The 25,924-nt window shown below is 36.7% G+C and overlaps 1 protein-coding gene across 1 annotated transcript in view; it reads left to right on the forward strand.

The window, feature by feature from the left end:
* Window positions 1–1,142: 1,142 nt before the first annotated feature.
* The window catches only part of eya2 (EYA transcriptional coactivator and phosphatase 2), a 56,196-nt gene continuing 31,414 nt past the window's right edge, over window positions 1,143–25,924 (forward strand). Inside the window, exon 1 of the mRNA XM_051706618.1 lies at window positions 1,143–1,465. The gene's annotated coding sequence lies outside the window, so the exon portion shown is untranslated. The remainder of the gene's footprint in view (window positions 1,466–25,924) is intronic.

Here is a 25,924-nt window from a genome sequence, read left to right on the forward strand (position 1 = left end):
TAAATATTGATCTTTTTCTCACCTGCACCTATCATATCACTTCTGAAGACATGGATTAAACCACCGGAGTTATATGGGTTAATTTTATGCTGCCTTTATATGTTTTTTGGACCTTCAAAGTTCTGGCATGATGGTAAATAAATGATGAAATGATTTTCATTTTTGGGTGAACTATCCCTTTAAAGGCAGTTTGAAATGTACACATGGTTCTCTTATCAGATTATTTACCAGCCATAGTCAAAAATGTACTCCACAGATCTACTGTGTGTGTACTAGGAAACAACATAACTTGTATGACCAGTATATTTCATCCTTTCCCATAATGTTTACTCAACATAATGGCAACAGGAACATCCAGTATACAAGTGCTTGATGCATTTTAAACCTACTGAAAAAGACCTGTATTTGCCTAACTAACGTTATGTACACATACATTTGTAGCAATATGGTTTACACATAATTCAAAATTTCTAAATAAGAGTGACAAAATGAGCAAATAGTTTCTATAGTTATATATATATATATATATATATATATATATATATATATATATATATATATATATATATATATATAATGCAAACGGACATGTAATGTGCAATTATATATATTTGTCTAATGATAATCTAAATTTAGCCTTCTCTTTGAGCTGCTTCTGAAATGAACCTTTGGAGACAACTTTTACTATCTGTCATTTCTATGAAAATTATAGGTTAAAGTTTACACTCCTAACTTGATATACAGGTTTTAATTATAGTTTTATTATTTTTATTTAATTATTTTATTTTTATTTTTTTATTATTATAATATTTAATAAAGGTTCAATTTTACACTCTTAACTTGGTATACAGGTTTTAATTATAGTTGTATCATTTTAATGATAGTTTTATTTATTATATTTAATAAAGTACTAAAATATTTTATATAGAGCGAATTATACTTATACTAGAGACAAACCCTACTCCTAATCTTTTTGTTTTTGCATTTGGAAAAAAATCTATCTATCTATCTAAATTCCAAAAATCCCTCAAAGCAAACACACACACAAACACACACACACACACACACACACACACACACATACAGTAGGGATGGACCCATTGTGGTGCAGCTCGACACGCGCGTGAGGAGGAGGAGGAACCTCAGGTCGCTCATTTATTTCACGTTTCTTCACATTAGTGCGCACTTTAGCACACACGCAGGGAGCAAGAACACAAACGCTACAGCTGACAGTGAATGTAACCGCGCGCTCACAGCGGGCTACTTTTAAAATTTTAAACTAAAGTTTGAAGTTTAAAGTCGCGTCGGAATGCGTCATTACTGTTACTGTATCTGTTTGTCGGCGCTTTGATCAACAGTGAAATTAACGGGTCACTTCTCGATTTAACATCATCACAGAGGATGGAGCGGCAACTATTCTGAACAGAAACCCGATTTATTTTTAAATTGCTTTTCTTCAGATATGGTAAGTGCAAACTTGTTTCAGTCACTGAGGCGTGAAGGCTATTGATGTTATATACTATGAGAAAATATAACAAAAAGTTATTATTTCCTATCTTTATATTATATTACAGACTATATCTCGTATATATTTATATATCAAGGACGCATCAGGACTCATCTGTGCGGTTTGCTAAAGTAATTTGATGTTAATAAACGTCAATATTTAAGGATTAAAAAGCACGTTTAAAGATCCATACCTTTCACATGTAGATCAGACCAAATAATACAATATTAAGAGTGTGTATTGTATACAGTGTCCTCTAAGACCAAACAAAGAATACTAATTTCACTTTGGCATAATTATTCGTATTTTAGCCAGATTGCAGAACACTTTATACAAACAGAATTAAAGTAGGCCTACATTTAAATGTACAAAACTACAATTTAATTTGAAGTCATGGTGCATTTTCAAGTAGCCAGATTCATGGCAAACACTCCAAATGTGTCATTGATTTTAAAATGAAATGTTCTGCACAATCTTTATAATATCAACAACTAAAGCAGAAAGTTTTTTCTCTAGGGTTCTTTGGAGATGAAAAAACTGTATTGATGTCACATTATAGGTTCTTAAGAGCAGTGAATTGATTTCTGGGTTCTTGAAAGTGGCAATACATAGATGGTTTCTAAAATAATAATTAGCAAATAAAAAGTTCATTTGAAGTTTGTTTAGACGATTACCTCCACTGACAATATAATACAAAATAAAAAATGCTTTGTAAGCTAAAGAATTGGTGACTAATCTTAAAAAGCCATTTTTTTAGACAGATTTCATGAAACACTCAAGATACAGCAATGTGATTATAGATTTGATTTATTGACTGATTTGAATATCATTCAGATGATCATAATGGTGTCAGTGTAACTTTACTGAATTTATTCTTTACTGAAAACCTCTCATTGTGTGTCTGTAAGATTCTTGGGTTAGATAGTAAAACATATACAAGTGACAATGAATATTATTCATATTTTTGTTTATATCTCAGTACGCACAACACAGTGACATCATAAAATCATTCGGGAAAACGTGAAATATTAAGCAAATTTTCTGATATTCAAAATATGCTGCAATGTTGTTATTTGATTGGGAAATGGACATTATTATTATTTGAATTCAGTCTGACTTAACAAGGATACCTCCTTAAAGGTTCTTAAATGATATTAGGAGTTCACTTTAGAATCATCTTTACCTTAAGAACTGATTGAATCAAAAATGTTTCTTTTAGTTTAAGGTTCTTAACTGCTTTGCTTTCAAACCATGGATCTTTAGGAAATGTAAAAACGTTATTTAGCACAAAGTGTTCTGGTATCAATACAAGCCAAAGAATCCTAATCTGGTGCTGTTTAAAAATAATTCTGAGTGTAGAAAGTCCCAGAATGAACCACAAATTCCTAATTCAATGTATTTACACATTTTTGCTTTTATTTATAGTAGTGGGAGTCTGTGCAAATATATGTATTCATGTGAAAAGCTAATTTTAGGGTGCCTTGCTAAGCATTTTTCGAAGAGAAGCATTCAGCCTCTCACAACCCCCGTCTCAATGCGTTCACTGCTTTATTTCACGAGAACTCGGGTCACCGTTCCACAATTTTTAAACTACTAACAATCCACTTCCACAACACTTCAGTTTAGAGATCATGAATTCGACATTGACATGCAAAAAAAAAAAAAGTCATTTCTTGCAGATGTTGTATAGATCCTAAACTCCAGTGCAATATTTCTACCACTATCATGACAATTTTGACTTTTAAGATCGAACAACATTGCTTTTTTAAGACCGATACGATTACTTTTAAGTGTCTGGAAACTGATATGCATAACTGATTTTTAATTATTGTTTTATTTCTGTCTTTAAATACATTAATAACTAAATTGGTCACTAATCTGAATGTAATTAGCCTGCTTTCTGAGATTAACAAAATGCATAGTCAACAAAAGAATGAATTTAACCTACTTTGTTGGCACTATCCACTTGTCTAGAGCACCTAAAACTTTGCACAGTTTGTCTTTCACTGTGTAAGTTCATCTTTGTTTTGTATATATTTATCAGTAAACCCAATAATAAGCATTTTAAGAGAAAGTGTATATATTATTCTCGATTTCGAATTGACTCCAGTCATTTTGGCAAGTCGACACTCAACGCTGATAAACTTCATAGTATTTCTAATATACTTTATTCATTATAGAACACCTGGTTTTGCATATGATGGAACTGTTTTTACCTTTGATATCTTTAAAAGCTTCTAAATCAAACTAAAAATCCTCAACTCTGATTTTGATTCTTTGTACCTACATAGACATCATTGGAAAAATGTTAGAAGCACACCAAAGGTCATGTGCACGGAGGCAAGTTTGATTTAACGCTCTCGTTTTCTGTCTATAATAACATCAGGTCCCATTTTGAGCCCATTCTTCCTTCTCTTAGACCCCTCTTCCCGACATGGTTCTGATTACTAACCCTAATAAATTGTGAATAAGCTGCAGAATTCCGGCCCGTGGAGCCAAAGAAAGGGTTGAGTTCCCCATCCTGAGCAGCCCAAACGCCCCCTCCTAAGAAAACACGAATTAATTCCTAAAGTCCTCTGAAGCCAAAGGTTTGTGGAATGATAAATATTTTCATAGGAAGCACGGCTCTTCCTGAGTTTATCAGCGCTCGTTTCATTACGGGCCGGCCAGTGTTAACCCCTCGGTTTTAGGGTGAGGCTGAAGGCCTTGATCTCAGGTTCTGCTTTGAATAGTCAACCGATCCTCTGCTTCCAGACTCCAGATGGAAGATAACCTTGGTCGTAATGAGCTAAATATTTAGCCAGTGCCCATAGAGGTATTCCCAAAGTCTCGGGAGGCTTGCGCAAGTGAATGTGATTGGTAGCGCAAAGCCGTTGTCAAAGTTTACACTTTGCCACATCATCGTGCAGTCAGAATTCTGAAGTTTTCTTCGAGGAATTTTTGACTTCTCAGGTAAAAGAAATAAAAGCTGGGTCAAAGATTTTTTATTAATATATTTAAAATATATTATTTATTTAGTGATTTAAAAATACCCCTACCCCTAAGTATAACATTTTACGCGCTGTTTTTACTAAAGATATGATATAGTTTTTTGCCTTTTAATGATAAAATGGGTGAAAAAAAACAATAGATTTACAGTAGATTAAAGGATATCAGAAGAGTGAGATGAGTGACATAAATGCCCAAAATCTGGGAGCAAAAAATTCCCCTGTGATGAATTCTATTATAGTCCTAGTTATACATAATGAAGTTCCAAACGTAAGTTTGTGAGGAGCTTGTTTATCTTGGCCTGCCAATCATATATCTAGGATATATACTCCTGAGCCTGAACATGAGTGCTGTGTGCATTTTCCATTTCCCTTTTTGATTTGTAACTAGTAGCATCTAATAAACAAACAAAAAAAAAAGTTTCATGTTATTCATATTTTTGAGACTTTACAGACATTACACCAGAAATTAGCATAATTAATTCTGATTCAAAGTAATGTCATCCAATCACTGCCATCCATGTTAAAATAAAATGATACATTATAAATTGTGAATCTATGTACTGATTATCATTGTCACATGTCTGTCAAACATGTTGAGTGATCCAAACATCATCTGCAGCCTGAAACTGAACTTTTGATCAGATTTTAGGAGTGAATGCACTTAACTGCATAGAGAGCTATAGGATGCTCCCTTGCTCCCTATTTAGTGAATGACTTAACCTCCAGTGTTCTGTCTGTCTGCACTGGTCTCAGAACAGTTCGAAATGCACCTTATTTTCATCCTAACTCCATATAAATCCTCTGAAGGCTAAATTTTTCAGCTTTTGGATGAACCCATTGATTCTCAATTTGATAATGTACAGTAAATATAGGATTTCTAAGGAAAAAATTTGCTAAAGTACACATTAGTGTACATTGTGTTTATCATCCTGGCGTTTTGCGATAAATCGCTCAAATTTAAAAAATGGTATATCGGATGAAACTAGAGACATTAATCATTTGACTCAAACAGGTTGCAGTGTAAAAACTTAATTAGGTTTCTTACCAGATGTAGTTTTGTTGGCGTTCCTCCCAAAGACAAACTCCGCTGTGATCAGCACCATGTTGTTTTGTCACATGACTCCGTATGTCAAAAGTTTAACCCTTTACTGACAGCACAGAGTCTTCTGAACTGAGATCAGTCGGTTTAAATTAAATTAAATTATGCATTGCGCATAGCAAAGAGCTGCTTCCCTCCCAGCGGTTACAGTTCTTTCAGCATCCCTCCACCTCCCAATCTCCACATTTTAAATTTCATAACGCCTATACAAATTATTATTTCAAAATTGTCATTCTGTTTCTTGCTTTAGTCAGATAGTCCAGGGGTGGGGGGGTCTTAGAGCTTAAGCCCACTCCTGTGTCCGAGCCACTCCGATATGGACAGCTCTCCAAATCCGTTTACCTTAATCCGCTTCAGGACTATATGAACCAGTGAACTTGTGAATTATCTCATAGTTGATGTTGATTTAATTTTAAGGGTAATAGTTCATAAATTCTCAATCTTGAGAATTTGTATTAATGAATTGATTAAATTGAAGTATTTGATATAAACAAATGACACACTGTTTTTATTTTATGGTTGGAAACAAAATTACCCTCATAAAGGTTAAAAAAAATGCCCCTGAAAATCAAATCCAGGGGGCAAATATTGCCCCTTAATGAAAAAATTAATTTCTGACACTGCTTCAGACTAGAGGTTGACCGATATATCGGTTTTACCAATTAATCAGTGCCGATAGTTGCTTTATGGAACTATTGTTTATCGGAAAAAAATCAACAACGATCGTTGCCAATAGTTTTGTTTTTTTCCTCCATTTTCCTCTTTGGCCAAAACCCTTCACCCTTGTATATATATTTAGACTTTAAAAAGCTTAATTTGTTGAATATTTACATATAGATGATTGTAATGGAGCCAAGTCACTGTCATCATCACTGTTTATGGACTAAATCACGATTGTTCATACAAAATATTATTTAAAAAAAGACTCTGTAATAGGTTTTTGTTACTCTCCTGAAATGAGGAAGTAGGAGCCAACAAATTTCCTCCTCTCATCTTTTATTAGAGCACTTTTCAGTGTTCCACAAAAATGTCATGTCAATGATGATGTCATCCAGATAGGCAACGGCATACGCAGTGTATGGGTGGAGGATTCTGTCCATGAGCCGCTGAAACGTAGTTGGGACCCCAAACAAACTGAAAGGAAGGGTTACAAACTGGTGTAATCTAAATGGAGTGGAAAATGTATTTTTTTCACAGGACATGGGAGTCAAGGGAATCTGCCAATATCCCTTTGTCAAATCCAGTGTCGAATAAAAGCGAGCCGTACCTAACCGATCTAGCAGTTCGTCAACATCGGATACGGATCAAATTTAGACACCGCATTGACTTTCCGAAAATCCACACAGAACCGAGCCAACCCGGGACCACACGGGAACCTTTATTGATTGTTGATTTTGACTGACAGTGTTGCTAGAGATAAGGAAGCAAGTATTTTATAACACCGGAATACTGGACAATTGGCAAGTAAACTCTGTTGAGTTACTATTGTAATACATTGTCGATGATTGTAAGAGTGCATGTTTTGTTTGGAGGCATAGACATTTCAAAATAAGAGTCCCAGTGTCTTTTTGGCTTGTTTATAGTTAAAACACCCACGTTATGCACAATTCCCCCCCCTGGTTATTATTGGGATTTTGGTTGCACAATAAAGCTGCATCTGGGATTTTACTCATTTTGGACTCTTGCAGCCTCTGTGTCAGTGCCCATCACAGTAAGGAAAGACTAAGAAAATGTTTTAACATTCAATAAATTGATTTTAAAAACTATCGGCCGATTAATCGGTTATCGGCCCTTTTCACCACCTCAGTTATCCTGTCAGAAAAATCCACTATCAGTTGACCTCTACTTCAGACTTTTCTGAAAATGCTTCATTATATGTTCTTGATGTTTCTGTTGCTGTTTTTGTTTTGGAAGTTCTGAAAAATGTAAAAGAAATATGTAGTTCGATTTTTTTTCAAATCTATCCACAGTTTTCCTAAGCAACCACTGTATCATTATGATTCTGATTGCCGATGGACTGATTTCTGTTTCCGTCTCCATAAGAAGCTATTTGAAAGCAACCAACACTAGCGATTCAGATGGAGAACAGCAACAATTTTAAGTGTTATTTGGAGTAAATTTCTCAACCTGTGCAGTTGTTGGCTTTCATAACATCTGAAAATAGTTAATGATATCACCTCACATCAGCTTTATGTCATCTATCCACTCGGGTGAAGCACTGTCAAAAGATGGACATCGTGACTCTGTACTATGGAGCAACATGTTTTTATTTGACAATTTTAACAATTTCACGCTAAACATCACACACTGATGCAAGTGAAAATACTGGAAACCGGAAAACGGAAACAGGCTTTCGTTATGAATTGTGGAACACTAGGACAGGACAGTCGGGCCACATTAATACGTTTTCGTTGGAAATTTTGCAACGTTTACGCCTCTCATCCACACTGAAATGGAGTTTTCCTCCACTAAAAACAAAGATTTTATTTTTATTTTTTGGATTTTTTCCCCTTTTTCTCCCAATTTGGAATGCCCAATTCCCAGTGCGCTCTAAGTCCTTGTGGTCACATAATGATTCGCCTCAGTCCGGGTGGTGGAGGACAAATCCCAGTTGCCTCCACGTCTGAGACGGTCAACCCGCACATCTTATCACGTGGCTTGCTGAGCGCGTTGCCACGGAGACATAGCGCGTGTGGAGGCTTCACGCCATCCACCGCGGCAACCACGCTCAACTCACCACGCGCCCCACCGAGAACGACCAACATTATAGCGACCACATGGAGGTTACCCCATGTGACTCTACCCTCCCTAGCAACCAGGCCAATTTGGTTGCTTAAGAGACCTGGCTGGAGTCACTCAGCACGCCCTGGGATTCGACTAGCGAACTGGGGAACTCCAGGGGTGGTAGGCAGCGTATTTTACCACTGAGCTACCCAGGCTCGAAAACAAAGACTTTTGAAAACGCTCTCCATAATCACATATTTTGGAAAACCAAGACTTTAGAAAATGAAATCGGATTAGTGCCTTAGAGTACAGCTCTGTTGAATGTTGATTTGATTTTAAAAGAATGCACTAGGAGAATTATTACGGTCTTGGGTCCAAACTTTACATAAATGCCTCACTTTGATCAAACTGAGCTTCATGTTGCTATACAGTCCTGAAACAATAACAATGCTTACAATCGAACTTCATGTAGTAATATGAGTGCGAAGTTCAAAGTAGGGCTGCAACAACTAATCGATAAAATTGATAATTATCGATAATAGAAATCATTGACATTGAATTTCATTATCGATTAGTTGGATATTTGCGACGAACATGGAGAATCTCTGTCAGTGTGCCAGATTTGGAAGTGTTGAGCGCATTATACAATGAACAGCAATGCTATTATCAGCTTAAGAGTGAATCTGCACTGCATTTACGGATAATTGTACTATAATAAACTGTATGAAATGCTGAATATGATGTATAATAATTATAAGGGTCCTGATATTTGATAGTCCTCCTGATAATGTAATGTCTGATTTCACCAGTAAATTTATACCATGGCAAACATTATTTTACTGGATAAACATACACATAGTTTTGAAAAGAATAGTTTAGAAACATGTAATCAGTGACAATACTTATTATATATTTATATTTTAAAACCTACAATATTAATTTAAAATGCTTAAAATGTATGTAATCAGTGACGGTGCACAAGCATTTGTATCTAACATAATTATGTATTTTTCAGCAGGGCAGAATTATTAATATTTCTATTCTGGTTTCACCATTACCCTCTGCTGGACTGATTTTTAGTCCCACTCCATCCCCAGTGCATCATTTTACTCTTTAATGAACAGTACTTTTTGTTAAGTTTTACAAGTAAAGGAAATGAACTATTTGCATATGTCCTGACAGTAATAATAATAATAATAAAATGATTCAGGCTTTGTTCAAAGTTTTGTGAGAGTATAGAATCGTGAATTCAGTACTGTAAATTGAACCAAACCTGTACGTATTTATCCGATTAATCGAAGAAATAATCGAAGATTAATCGATTATCAAAATAATCGTTAGTTGCAGCCCTAGTTCAAAGAAACTGGCCTAGTTTTTACATTTTCAGGTGGTTTGAGTCCATCTGAGTTTTGAAATCACTGGCTGTTGTCATTATATTTTGCGTTTGAGGTAAAAACGTTCTTACGCTCTTTATTCACAGCTGTTTTCTGCAGATATAAACTAGATTTTTAAGTGGCGCTTGTCTGTGCAAAGCTTGCCACCAAGATGCTAGGGAGTTGTGGGTAGTCTCCAAGGCATTGCTACGGAGGTGTTCTGGGTGGTTACTTGGTAGTTGCTTACTGGCACAAGTGAAAAGAGCTCATCCAGGGATACCTCCTTATAAGTCCAGTTAATTTTTTGCGGCAAAAATTGTAAGTCTGATAACTTGGAAAAGAAATAGCACACCTCTCCTCAACAAGCCGCATGATTTTAGGTACAATTCATGTCTGTAGCACAAACAGTGCAGGACAACTTACACACTGAAGTTTAACACTTACACTGTAGCTTATTACTTAATGTGTAAGCATGCCTTTGCAAATGCAACTAAATATTGTGTGTGTGTGTGTGTGTGTGTGTGTGTGTGTGTGTGTGTGTGTGTGTGTGTGTGTGTCTATGAGTGAGTAGGAAGCAACACACTTTTGCTGTTCCCTTTTAATTAGTTTGTGGACCCCTCCCCACACACACACACACACTCACACTCACACTCACACACACTAAAGTAAAGTACTCTCTGTCATCCAACACCCCCTATAGTCTCATTCTTTCAGCAAACGGCAGCTGTTTCTTCAGCCATTGCCATCCTTTAGTCCTTATATCTACTTAAAGCCACACACACACGTACACACACGTTTGCTCAGCAATTTAAATGGGGATATATCCTAGACTTCTATCGTTTTTATATGAATCAAACTACAATTATTATAAACTATCCCTAACACACACCGTAAACTTAACCATAACAGAAAACTTTTTGCATTATTAGAATTTAAAAATCATTACTTCATTTATGTATGGACACACACACACACACACACACACACACACACACACACACACGAGCATCATGGACTTGGATCATTGTTTTTACTGGTGAAAGACATACATAAATGATTATCAAAGCCAAAATATTAAATCATATGAGTAATGCATTATTTTGTAGAGGGGGGTCAAAATAAACATTTTCACCTATGATTTAAGAGCAAAACTACAGGTAAAAAAAAAAAATAGCCTTAGAAAGGTTGCAGCGCCATTATTTTACACAGAGATATGTAGGTCTATTTCTTAAATCAGTTGTATTATATGCCAATGATGATAGATCAAAAATAAGAAAAAAACACTTTACTGCGTTTTTCAAAAGTTGAAGTGACTATAACTCCAGATGTATTAAAGACATTTTAATATCCTTTTATATCATTTTTCAGAACAAACTTTCATTTTTGTATCTTCATATTTAATCTGCTCTCAATGTGGCTCCATACGTTAACTGTTAAATGTTACACATTTTCAATGGTCTACTTTTTTAAAATCGTCATGGTACGCTTGTCTGATTTGCACAACGTTTTGTAATTTTGAACACTGTCTAGAAATCAATGGACGCACAATCCACGCACAACTCACCACACGCCCAACCGAGAGCGAGAACCACACATTATAGCGACCACGAAGACCACTCTACCCTCCCTAGCAACCGGGCCAATTTGGTTGCTTAGGAGACCTGGCTGGAGTCACTCAGCACACCCTGGATTCGAACTCGTGGCTCCAGGGGTGGTAGTCAGCGTCAATACTCGCTGAGCAACCCAGGCCCCCAGTTCAAAAAATTATTAACAAAATCAAAAATTCAGCTGGGGAAGTCTCTGAAATTTGGTTGATTTGGCATGGAATAACCCCACAGTATGATTAATAAATGCTATATCAAATTATGATATATATAGGTTATTTGTACTGGTCATTCAATTCAACCCAAACATTTAATTTATTAAATAACCATGTGTTAAAATCTATATTTGCATAATCCAGTGAATAAAAGCTGATGTAATTTCTGCGACACTAGCGCTACCGAATGGAATTGCAAAAATAAACAGTGTTATCAAAACCGCTTTCTGAATACACCACTTTTCTGCCATTGATCAAACAAAGAGATAGTCCCGCTCCCAACTCACGCCATTGGTCGAGTAACATTGTTGGGCCGGGTCTAAACAGGCTGCTCAAAACAAAAACAGGAATTTATATAGCGCCACAGAGACACGGTGTTTACAGATTTCAAGAAAATTCATCTCTGAATGGTTTACTTTTAGTTGTCTCTAGTGTTGACAAAAGTACCGGTACTTCGGTACCAAGTCGGTACTAAAATAAAAAAGATGTAATGATGCCAGTGATTCTACAGTACCGGTAGTACAGAGCACAAACTTAATTCGGTACCCGCACACTGATTTACTGACACACGACTGCATTGTAAGTGCCTCACTGTAACTTGATGAATGCAAACCAAATAATATGATTATTCATAACAAATCTCACATAAATCAGTCCTGGCCACTGATCTAGCTGCACAAAAATATCTACATAGCACAATATATTTACCGTCACACCGCCCCAGCCCTAATGTTAATACTGTTTTAATTGGTTTTACGACACTAATTTCATTAGGAATAGAGCAGTTAACAGTCTAGAACCACTTAACGCCGAAGTCCTACCAGCAATGAACTCGCAATGTCACAACATGCATAACAGTTAAATATTCATATAAATAATGATTATGAGGTTTTTATTGAGGATTAACTAAATTCTCTCTCTCATATTCGATTTCTAAAGGTGCTGACTGAAAAAGCTGGATTGTATACAAACTAAACAAATTAGTTCTCTGGAATAAGCATTCATTTTCCACCTCTCTGCCGCTCGGACAAGTTTACACATGCTAACCACCCGAGGGAAAATAAGCAGGAAATTTCTTAACAGGTTTCTTTGATAAAGCCATATATCATTCACTGACTGTCCTCAACAATGTAAGCCAGGAGTTTTGACATTTGCAACTAACTGTGTCTAAAGGTTAAAAGTTTAGAGCTTCTAACAGAATAAACTATTTAACGCTGAATTTCTCCACCACGTACCGTCACCAAATGGAACTGCATATCTAGAGACCAGAATGCCATAGAAATTTCAGAATGGACTCCTCATAGCAACAATCCAGAACATCGTAGAAATGCCCTAGCAACCACCCAGAACACCCAAGCAACTGTACAGTACATCGGTGACCTGTCAACCACCCCCAACACCCCAGCATTGTGGCAGTTAGTTTTGCACGTGGAAACACTGTTCACGTTTTCTCCAGAAAATTTTAATATCTAGTTTTGACTTCAGCTTGTAAAAACGAAAGGAAAGCAAGCGTACAGTAATACGCTTACAAGGGATGCTTATAATGAAAGTAAAATAATCAGTAAGTTTAATATTTCAAATCAAAGGAGAGGTTTGTTCTAGTGAAATGTTAAGATGTGAGATGTTGCACTGTTTAGAATACAAGATCATTGCAATATTGGTGTACCGCTGGTTTTCTGCTGCTTTCTCATCAACGGTGGCTCGTTGGGATTTTAATGCCATCTAATCAATATTATGCCACAAATGCAGTCGATCAAGCTTAACTCATATTGAACCCGGAACATTCCTTTAATACTTGGTTACCTAATGTTTGGTTGGTAATTTTCAGCAAAAACAATTATGTTGTGATATGAAAGTACTTGTACTGTGATATATTATTTTGGTCGTACCACCCATACCCCCCACTTCGTGCAGGCCAGATGTGTTACCTTGGAACTGAGTGTCGTCTGACCGTTCACCTCACCCCTTGTCCCTCATAAGATGGCTTCTGGGAGGTCCACCAGCTGTCCCCGTCCCTGACCCGTTTCTCGGGGCACCGCTCAGGGGGTGAAGGGTCTGGTAGACCTGGAGGGTAGCGGCAGTAGAGGTGGGGGAGGGGTCGGTTGGAGACATTTGGAACTGATGGGGCAAATGTCTGAATGCAGGGGGTCGATTTCACATAAGTCGGGGGTTTTAGGTGGGAGAGTTCCACACAAGCTGGCATGAAAGGTGGCTTTCTCCTCTCGGAGGCTGTCATGTGGAAAGTTGAGCCCACCATGGCGGGTGGTTTGTGTTACACATAAACATGGTGGCCAGCAATGTGTGCTTTTTAATAACGGCAGCCAATAAAATAAAAGTCTTCCGAACGGAAAACTGATAGCTTGGTGTTAGTCAGATATTTCCACCCAGTGTTTTGTGTGTGCTAACCCATTTTACCCTTTTCGGTGCTTCATAAGAATCATAATTCTTGCTTAAAGGAATAGTTCATCCAAAAAAGGAAATTCCCTCATCATTTACTCGCCCTCATGCCATCCCAGATGTGTATGACTTTCTTTCTTCTGCTGAACACAAAGATTTTCATAACAATATTTGAGCTCTGTAGGTCCATACAATGCAAGTCAACAGGGTCCAGAACTTTGAAGCTCAAAAAAGCACATTACGGCTGCATAAATTAATCCATACGACTCCAGTGGTTAAAATCATGTCTTCAGAAGTGATATGATAGGTGTGAGTGAGTAACAGATCAATATTGAAGTTCTTTTTGACTATAAATTCTCCTCCCTGCCCAGTAGGTGGCGATATGCACATATAAATCAGTTCACCAAAAACAAAAGAAGAATGTGAAAGTGAAAGTGGAGATTTATAGTAAAAAAGGACTTAAATATTGATCTGTTTCTCACCCACACCTATCATTTCTCTTCTGAAGACATGGATTAAACCACTGGAGTCTTGTGGATTACTTTTATGCTGTCTTTATGTGCTGTTTTTAGCTTCAAAGTTCTGTACCCTGTTGACTTGCATTGTATGGACCTAGAGAGCTGAAATAGTCCTCTGAAAATCGAAGAAAGAAAGTCACACATCTTCGATGGCATGAGGGTAAGTAAATGGTCAGGGAATTTTCCTTATTTGGAGAACTATCAGCAATTCAGGATTTGGATAGATTAGGAGTATATTGCCTGTACTCCATAAATATGTGTTAAAAATAAATCAGTTCAATTATAGCACTAGGACTGGGTGGTATGATGGTAGAAATACATAAATGGTAGAGAATTTGCCGTAGTGTAGATATGTTTAAACATGGATATTAATAAGCACGACTACAAAACATTGTATAAAAACATGGAGTAATGCGAAAATACAAAACTAGACGTGTCCGAAACACACGTGTTAATTTGATGTGCGGTTACAGATGCATTTCAGCTATTTTACGATGGCTTTGAATGTGGCTAATCCAATCGGAATATAGTTGGAACTATCTGTTTTATATTATTAGTTTTATGATAATCCTAACAAAGCACAATGTTGCATATGGCCACCAGGAGATGGCACCAAGTACATGACACAGGCTCAGTGATGACTCAAATGGCACAGAATGAAACTCATTCTGTGAAAATCATGTCTGCATGCTATGCAAACCTTTAGTCATTGTTGTGTTTGCTTGTGTAATTAGTTCTTATGTAAGGGTTAAATAATTTAAAATATTTTTTTCAAATTGTGATAATGAGAATATCATATTGACCATCTTTTTCCACATTATGGTATTGCGAATTGGGAGGTGAATTATGCGTAACTGTCACTAAATTAATGTCATGATGGAAAAATCTCTCTGGCCTTAAAATAGGCTTGATTTTATATATGGAATAGGACCAGGACATTTTCTTGACAGGGAATTTTTTGTGAAAATCTATCAAGTTTAACCTCTAAGTATAACCCCATTCCCAAACTCTAAAGCAAAACCTGACCATAAAGTCTAACCCCTTGCCCAAACGCTTTTCATTTCATTAAATGTTCATTTTTGGGTGAATTTTCTCTTTAATAGTGTATTAAGAAAGAAGGGTTCTCATGCTCTTCTGTGCTGTAGCATTAATGAAATCCCTGGACAGTGAGGTAAGCGCAGCCACATCTCAAGGGGCCATTACTAGGCTGTTATTCCCCCCCCCATCTCTCCATTAGCGGACTAAAGACTGGCCACACGCGGCCAAACGGCTTTATTTACGAGACTCTGAGACAAGCTCTGGCCCCAAAGGCAAGCAGCCGTAGACAAGCTGTGTGGAGGAGTGTTTAGTTTGTGCGTGTGTGTTCAGCTTAGCGCATCAATTGAAATACTCCCAAGACAAGCACAGCAAACTGTAATAAAACAAGCTAGCTAAAGCAAGATTCATGTTTGAAATGGATGAGAATATTTACCAAATGTCAAACACATCACTGAACTGTAACGAGGGAAAGTGTCAGAGTCTAAACAACATCTGCACATGCTTTCAATCATTTCTAGCTGACAAGTTTGATTAAAATTCTGTCATCATTTACTTACCCTCATGTTGTTCCAAACCATATGACTTCCTTTCGTGAAACACAAAAGGAGATGTTAGGCAGAATGTTTAAGCTGCTCTTTTCCATACAATGAAAGAGGAGGGTGATTTATTCTGTCAAGCTCGAAAAAGGACTAAAAAGTCACCATAAAAGTAGGCCGTACGACTTGTGCACTATATTCCAAGTAGTGGTTGACCGATTTTGGATTTTGCAGAAAACCGATTAATCGGCCGATAGTTTTTAAAATCTTAGTCTTTCCTTACTAGAACAGGCACAGACACAGAGGCTACAAGAGTCCAAAATAAATAAAATCACAGATGCAGTTGATTGTTCAACCTATATACCAATAATAAACAGTAAAAATAAAGATTTGGTGCATAACGTGGGACTTTTATACTATAAACAAGCCTGACCACACCAGGGACTCTTATTTTGAAATGACAGTGACTTTGCTCCATTACAACATGCTATGATGCTCTAAAGTAACACAGGAATAAAAAAAGAAAAATTATAAAGATTATCGGGGTGCTTTTCATGAAATCTGTCAAGAAAATACAAACAAATAAAAAATTTTACATTTAGAAAATGAAGCCTATTTTTAGTTTTTTTTTTTTTTTACATTGTGACATTATTTTAATGACAGGTACATTTTAACCCCCAATTCCCATTACTGCAGTGAAAAAAGATATTTAGATAGGTTATTTAAAATATTAGTTTTTATACATCATATAAGTACTCCCTTGGCAATGCCTTTTATTTTTGCTAAATTAAATTTTGTATTAACTATAATACAGTAAAAAAAAATTGTGTTGCGGTAATGAAAATTATTATTGAAAACCATGGAAATAGTGAAACGTCTGAATGCATTGCAGTAATGAGAATTTAGGGAGTTAAATGTCCTGAAAATAATGTCACCATGCAGTCTCACAGTTCCTAAATGTAGGCTTCATTATTTTTATGCAAAATATAATTTCCTATTTTTGTTTTGATTTGGAGTTAAATATGTCCAGGAGATTTTCTTGACAGGTTTTGTGAGGATCATCTGTTGGTTAACATACACTCATGTACACTCAAATACATTATATGACTTAATGAAAACTTGGTATATGAGAAGATGGTTTTGCTTTCAATGTCTTGAATACCCCTTTTAAGAAAAATTCAGTAGAATTATAGTGGCCAGTTCTTTGATTTAACTTCTCAAAATCCTTTTTGGAACTGGACTACCTGCCACACTGAAACCCCTGTGAGAGTTTAAAGGAAATGAAAGGGCAGATGGCTGCTCGCAATCTGTCTGGAGTAGGGCCTCAGAAGTGCTGCATTGTTGTAGTGAGGTCACCGTGTCTCGCGGTTTCCCTTTAGGCAGCGTAGCGGTCACCCGCGAACCTGGCGCCCCACAGAAAGAGCGCCATATGGGATGTAGCCCTCGGCTGCTGGTCAGAGAACAGTTTGGTGGCTTTGATTGAATGGTTTAGATCACAGCTTCGGTCTGAAAATGTGCTCTAGATCACACAGCCATATGGCAATGCTACGGTTCCTGACTCGTTTCAAAGATAGCCGACCTGCTCCTTTAACCCGAACTCTAACATCCTGTAATACTCCTGTCATGGCCATGGAGAGCAGTGGTTAATGTCTTCATTGTACATCACTGGACAGTTTAGACTAGTGGTTCTCAGCAATAGTGTTGACAACTTTATGCCACGTGACACTTGAGCATTTTGAACGCTTCAATACTAGACATTTCGCCACTTCAACACAGGACACAATGCGTTCTATATGGGATGTTTCATCGATTTGGGACAATAGTTGTCCCGTATGGGACATCTTCATTTTGGCCAAAATACAGGATGTCACAGCTAATACGGTACAGTTGGCAACCCAACGCAGTACCAAAATTGTTAATTATATGTCATATATGTCATTGTTTAAAGGAATAGTTCAATTCAAAATGAAAAAAAGTATGACGTTATAGACATATATAGTTTTTCTGCAGGTCTGAAAGAAGTATAAAAAGTCTTAAATTGCCCTTTTGCAAATTAAAGCATTAAAAAGGTCTTAAATCGGAGCAACAAGTCTTAAATTCATAAGGTCATGGTATAAATGTTTTTTAGGGATTATGTATAGCCCCATACCAAATTTGCGGTCTCTATAACAAACTCTATATTGCCACCACCAATTAAAAAATTCACTTTTCTTTTGTGCGTATCTTTTGAACCATTTGTCCTAGAAATAATTTTTCTATGTAATTACACTCCTCCTGATGATACAACTGGAGAGCTTCAATTAAAACATTACAGTGGTCGCCATCTTGGATTATGGCGTTTATCGTTTATTCGCCACTATTCCTTCAAACTTTGCCCGATTTGCCTAAACAGTGGCTCAAAATAATCTCCAGACTGATCTGTACAGAATGAATAATAAAATGTTTTGATTTTGTTGAAAAGTTACATTAACACAAATTTAATGAGGTTAACTTAAAACAGGAAGTGAGGCTATATCTTGCCAATGGTGTGTCGTATCAAAACAAAACTTGGTATGCTTCATCGGGACCATGATCTGAGGGTACATGCAAAGGTTGGTTACAGCACCACCTATGGGTCACGAGTTTGGTGGCTATGGATTCCTTGGGTCATGAGGATTTCAAGGATACCCATTTATAATTTATCCCATATCAGCCATACTTCTTCTCTGGCACATTGATTTTTATCAAAAAGCTAAATTTCTTTTGAATGAACTGTTAGATTTATATGAAATTTGGTATGCATCATTGACATCATGTCCTGAACCTACCTGAGAAGTTTGGAGACAGCGCCACCTATAGTTCAAAAGATAGTCCACATATGTATGCTGACTCCAACCTTGGCATGTATTTTTGCCATTCGTGAATCTTAAAATGGTCTTTAAATAGTCTTACATTTTGCTTCATAAAATCTGTAGAAACCCCGAACAGATTGTTATTCAGTGATAATTTAAGTGAAGGAACAGATTGAAATTGAAGTCGTTATTCACTGAAAATCTTCCTCTCTGGCAAAGCTCACATTCAGCCTGTGTTCAAGTCCAGAAATCTAAAATAGTGTGTCGTGTTCAGCTGTTACACATACGAGAACCAGGGGCCAGATTCAGGAAACATATTTTAAGAATAAAATTCTACTAAACTACTATTTTCTTCTTATTTTGTAACGTAAGAAACAAGTTAACATTCTCAAGACGTCTTTTCAGGAATGCAAAATATTGTTCTTGTCTTTTTTTGCACTTAGGAACATTCTTACAAACTTCTTATAATTTATTTAACAAAAACCTTTTTAGACTCAGGATGGATTTCACAGAAACACAGAAGAGTTTAATTGGATGAATGACTTCTGACATCAACAATAGATTTTTTTTTTTTTTAAGTTAAAAAGTCTATTTATTTTGCTATACAATTTATGCATAATATGGTTAGTTACAATTTGTTATTTGCATTTAGCATAGTTTTCCGACTGTCTCTATCAGAACAGACTTGCGACCCACCCGTTGAGAACCACTAGTGTTGACAGTCTCATTGATATTTTCATACTGAAGTTGTCATGCTGAAGCACACGCTGGATAAAGAGAGATACGCATGTGACAGCGCACAGTGATGTATGATGTAAGGCGTTGTGTGGAATATGATAGCCGTGAAAAAAGCAGACGCTTGCAGAACAGCGTTGAGGCCAGGTGAAGTGCTATGGACCGGCCGTGCCCCGTCCAGGGTTTGTTTTAGCTCAGTTTACCCCTGTTAAAGGGGGTAGAGCATTCTTTCCCATGCCCTCTCACTCCGGGACACGCTCATATCAGGAAACACACACCAAATCACTGGAACTCAGGGAGGAAGTCAGCGTTCCTATGGGCGGCCCGTGTTCGCTGTCTCACATTCTGCCTTTGACTTTCTTTCTCGTTCTTTGTCCACATTTGCATTTATTTTCTTTAGAAACATTTTTGTTATCAGTATGACTCTTTCTCACCATCTGTGGTGCGTCAGCAGGTGTTAAAAATCGTTGGAATGAATCTCTGCATCTTTGACCTGGAGAAAAACGTATTTAGTTTTCTTAAAACAAACAGGAATGTGTGTGTTTATACTAAATTAAAGAGATAATTCACCCAAAAATCATAAATCTGTTATCTTTTACTCACCCTCATGTTGTTCGAAACATATGTTTTTTTCTTTCAAGGAACAAAAAAGAAGATATTTTATGTCCATGTTGCTTGTTGTCATACAAAAAAAGTGGGTTGTAGCTGGCACCTTGAAGCACCAGAATTACCATAAAAATAGTCAATATTAAAAATAAATATTGCTGCATTAATAACATCAATATTTATATACATCAATATTTGTACTAAAATGTTTAATTAGAGCTGTCAAAGTTAACACGTTAACGCATGAGATTAAAGTTTAACGCATACATTTTTCTTAATCGCGATTAACGCATTTACCATAATAAAGCAGCATATGCACTGATCAGAACATATACACACACCACAAACACACACAACATCCATGTCAGTAATCAAATGATGGAGAAAGGACGTCTTAACGCTATTTGTTGTACAAAACAAGCCAGTATGGGACATGTGACAGAAATCAAGTATTTTTCAGTTTAAGTAAGACGCAATTTGATTACAACAGAAGCACGTCAAGTCTTAACTATCACAAAAATGCAGAATGAGTCGTTGTTTGCAAGGTTTTTTTTTATGTCGAGTTTAAAGCGGCACTTGTCACTGGCATTGACGTCCTGACGTGAATCATGAATGCGGCTTCACGATTGCTGTAGCAAAGCGGATAGCCACAGTCTGTGAAGGATGAGAGTTTAAGAAATTTAATGCGCATTAAAACTAATATGCAACATATGGTTAAGACTAGTGCTGTCAGTCGATTACATTTTTTAATCGTGATTAATCATATAATTTGTCATAGTTAATCGTGAATAAACTCTGATTTTGAAAGTGCTGAAATGTTTCTCTTTTCCTGTCACAATGCACTTATTTCCTTCTTAGGAAACGCTTCTTGGAACGCTTTGATTGGAAACATTTTAAAAGCATTATGGTTACAAATCGTTTTGTTTTCTTCCTAAGGAGGAAATAAGTGCATTTTGACAGGAAAAGAGTAAAATAAGCACTTTCAAAATCTGAGTTTATTTGCGCGTTCATGATTGGGCACGAGAGCAACAGTTCACGCAGACCCCTCGCGACATTGGGGCGTTCAAGTGAAAACTTGTTTTGTTTATCTAAAAACAGGTCCCTTACAACGATAGTGACAACAGAACACAACACAGCTGCACACAAAACAGAGAACAGAACTTACTAAACATGTCTGAAGAGTTTATAGTCGAAGAGTTGATGCATTTCTATGCCCAGCCTTATATTTTTGAAAGTTTTTGGACTGCTGCCAGTTCCCAGTGGACGGAGTTACTTGCACGATGCTGATAATAGAAAACAAGCGATGGATAGAATGTGCCGTCGCTCGTCACTGCTGGTAAGGACAAAAACTATGATTACTAAAGAAATTATACCTTTTATCGCATGTCATTTGACGTCAGATTAGTACATGGTGTGACTGTGGCTGCATGTAGCCTCCTCTATGTTTCTGTTTGATTTCCGAGTACTCTGTTCAAAAAAATAAGGCTGGGCATAGAAATGCATAGATTTTTCGACTACAGACTCTTCAGATATGTTTAGTAAGTTCTGTTCTCTGTTTTGTGTGCTGCTGTGTTGTGTTCTTTTGTCGCTATAGCTGTGGAGGACCTGTTTTTGGGGAGAAACTGACCATTGATCTCCTGTGCACGTTCATGATTAGGGCACGAGAGCAACAGTTCACACAGCCCCCTCGTGACATTGGGATGTTTTCGCTTGATCACCCAATGTCGCGAGGGGGCTGCGTGAAATGTTGCTCTCATACCCTAACATGAACGCCCACAGGAGATCAACGGTCAGTTTCTCCCTTTGTGTTAAGAAAAAGAAGGAAATTCATACAGGGTTTTAACAACACAGGGGTGAGTAAACAACGACTGTATTTTCATTTTTGGGTGAACTAATCCTTTTAAGAAAATATTTGAAAACTTCTCAAGAATTGCTCGTAGGAACAATCTTACAAACTTCTTATAATTTATCCTAAACTTTCTTATTTTTTTATTATTTTATTTTTTTTCTTAAGGAAAAAATCAGTGAATCTGGCCCCTGGTCATGTGATTTCAACCTGGTGGCCACCATGACTGGAGTCTTCTTATGTGTCTTTAAATATATTTGTCAAAATAACTTCTCCGTTCCTTTCGGTGTAAAACTTCCACAGTGGAAAATGTTCTGTAGTGCACGTTTAACACGTCGAATGACGGAATAGTTTTAGCTTTGTTGTCATCATGACAGTCACATGATATGTTTTTCATCTTAAATACACCTGTATGGCAGTGTTGCAACTGTTTACTAAAAAAACAGACGCGCTGTAGCGAGACATTGTCTTTGTTTGTTTTAAACATTCAAAGAGTTCTGCCCTGACCACAGTCGCCAAAACATTATTCCCCTCGCTGCTGTCTAAACTGTCAGATTAATTAAAAAAAGATGTAAATCTGGCATGCCGTAGAATGTGTTAGATTTCAGCTGTGATGTAAATTGCTGAAGTGTACATGTCCACTCTTGTGTGACTGCTTGAAACGGTCTCGTTTTCATTTTTTAAACTGCCCTTTCTTTCAATCTTTTCCACTGACAGTAGCGTCTCTTCAGTGCACACTTAATATTGCTCATTTTCTCTCCATGTTAGCAGACAGATGGCGGTGCCCTGAGGGGGAAACAGGGTGGAGGACATGGAAAGATGACAATATCTTTGTGCTTCAGTGTGTATCTTTTGTCAGAAGTGACATTACTGCAAAGTGCCCTTTTTTGTGATTTATTCTGATTATCACGCTAGTTTTCTCGTTAAACGTTAAAGGGATAGTTCACCCAAAAATTCTCTCATGACATCCCAGATGTGTTTGACTTTCTTTCTTCTGCTGAACACAAACAAATATTTTTAGAAGAATATTTCAGCTCTGTAGGTCCTTACAATGCAAGTGAATGGTGACCAGACATTTGTAGCTCCAAAAATCACATAAAGGCAGGATAAAAGTAATCAATATGACTCCAGTGGTTAAATTCATGTGTTCAGAAGCGATACGATAGGTGTGGGTGAGAAGCAGATCAAAATTCAAGTCCTTATTTTACTGTAAATCTCCACTCTCACTTTAAACTAAACAGGCACCACATGTGGCTTTCAGATGTAAAAGTGAAAGTGGAGATTTAGAGCATAAAAAGGACTTACATTTTATAATAATACTATTAAGTGGGCTGGAATGAAGAGTGACATTATAAGGCATATTTATCTAAAAATAAATTGTAACAAATCATTAAATTACACAGTAATTTGATTGAAAACTGTAGGGACTGTGAATCAGAATAAAGAAAAGCAATTATCACAGTCACTTGAAAAGAGAAAAGCGTCATTTGATAGCAATTACACACCTTATAACATTAACGTAAGTGAACAGAACTGCTTATAACCTCTCATAATACACTCATTTTGATGCTGTGAACTGTTTATTTACTATAGCTTTTACTATTACATGAATCAATACATAAATGAATTAACGTTCAGTTATTAGGTTTAATTTACATTGGAGGTGTCCTCGCTGATGTTATTCATGCTCATTTGGGAATTAGGACTAACACAGTTTAATCCATAATATGCTCTTGATGTTTATTTAAAGAAAGAAAACCACTGTGTGTAGCCTTTCTAGGTACCTCGTGTCACTATTATAAGTTACCCGGCAACATTGTGTTTTAAATGTTTTGGTTCATTTTGATGAAATCACACTTAAAACTACTCAAACACACATTACTCCCGTAGGCTGTCATTGGAAAAAAGCAAACGCGTGTCAGAGTAATGGCGGCTCCGGCAACAGTTGCTAACAGAATTGGTCAGAGACGCTTTTAAGGTGGGGCTAAGCGAAGGGTCAATTGATTTGGGACAATGTGAATAATATTTGTTGCATCAATGTATTGCTGAAACGGTGTAGGGGATTTCCAGTTCTCAGCATGCTTTGTATGGGACTGGATTTATATAGTGTTGAATATTCTATTATGTTGGGATTTAGAAAAGTTTCATTCATGTTGAATTTGTTTGGAGGTTACCATTGTGGAGAAGAGTGGAGCTAATGATTAGGTGGAGGTTGGGTTCATTACTACTGAAAAATCAGTGTGTATTGCTTTTCTCATAAAGCAAATATTGAGGGACTGGCAGTATAATGACTGATTGGGGATCTGTAAACTCTCAGGAGCACCATACTTACACAAAGTAAGTACACAAAGATATATATAGTATGCAAATATGTTTGTTGCTAGCTAGCAAGAAGCTGCAAGGTTCAACAGAGTTATTTGAACAGATCAAATTTAAGTTAGGTTAACTCAATTAATTTAGTCAAAGTATGTGAGTAGAGCCTACATTTTAATTTCATATCAAAGGAACTCATTTTCATTGTGTGCAACCAATGTCCACAATTGAATTAAGTTAAACCAACGAAAGTTTTTTTTTCAGTGGTAAACAATGATGAGCACGATTCGGGGGTTGCATTTTTGTGCTTACATAATTTTTTTACTCCACTGATGGTTAGGTTTAGGGTTTGGGTTAGGGGGTATGGTTAGTAAAATATGCATTCCTGTTGACTGTATTATTTACAACAAAAAATACAACTCGCTTTTGCCACAACCTTGTGGACATTTCACCCAGAAAGTGGAGCTCACATGCGCCCATACATTCAACTACATTTCCAGCTTCAGCCACTGGGGGCAGTGATTTAAATTTCGGTAAGCAAAGACTGATTTCAGCAGCAGAAATTTCTACCTCCTGTCACCAAATTCACCGTGAGACAGCAACGAGAGAACAAAAGGACATTTTTGTACATTTGAAATCTGCTAAATGCTATTTTGTTAACGTATGATAACTTTTAGGAGTACACTATCATATACAGTGTGGCCCAAAAAAAAAACAAAACAGGGCCACTATGTTTGATTGCTCATATCTTAAAAACGATTGATTTATTTGTAGCAAGTTGTTGTTCACGATGATTACAGAGACGTCATTTTGTCGTTTACAAAAAGTCATAGAAGTACGCCAAGAATCGAGCAAACGCCTTTATGCAATTTTAAGATATTAGCAATCAAACAAAGTGTCCCTGTTTTTATGCCACACTGTAGATGACCTCAAAGCAAACAGACACGGACTAAAAAGCAACAAAACTCCAGTTTAGTATTCACAAGTCTCCTTCAGGTTTCGCCCGAAAGAAAAACTTCAGTAATCTCACTTGTGTCTCCGCAAGAGTTTCAGAAGAGATCTCAATAATGGCTCAAACTGTGCTCAAAGTCTGCAGTTAAAAGTCAGTGATTTCAACTTAAAAATGTATATCTAATTATTCCAAGACCAAATGATCTGAGATATGCTATCTGCATTCATTCAAATAGCTTTATACACTTAGTGTATGTAAACAATTGCCCCATTTGTGTCTATTTGTATTTTTCTGAAGGAATTTGAGGAGAAACATCTAAAACAAAGTTGATACTTCTATGAACAGTAACAGAATGCCATTTCTTTTCTGGAGTCATGAAAGAGCAACCTCTGAGCAATAATATTTTCTCTGCCAGTGAACAAAAATAGTCTGAAATCAGGGCATCTAAGGTTACAAGGTCATTGCTGACATTTTGCCTGTATCACACTACACCCTGCGTCTATAATCATGCACCCTACCCACATACTACACATCTTGACATTGCCAAATGAACTCAGAACAGGGACAGTAACATTTCTTACATTTCAGGTGCAAAAACAACCACCTCTTTTGTCGCGCTGCCTGCTGTTTTCGGTGCCAA

Source organism: Myxocyprinus asiaticus, chromosome 9, assembly GCF_019703515.2.
Source record: "Myxocyprinus asiaticus isolate MX2 ecotype Aquarium Trade chromosome 9, UBuf_Myxa_2, whole genome shotgun sequence".
NCBI classification, from domain to species: Eukaryota; Metazoa; Chordata; class Actinopteri; order Cypriniformes; family Catostomidae; genus Myxocyprinus; species Myxocyprinus asiaticus.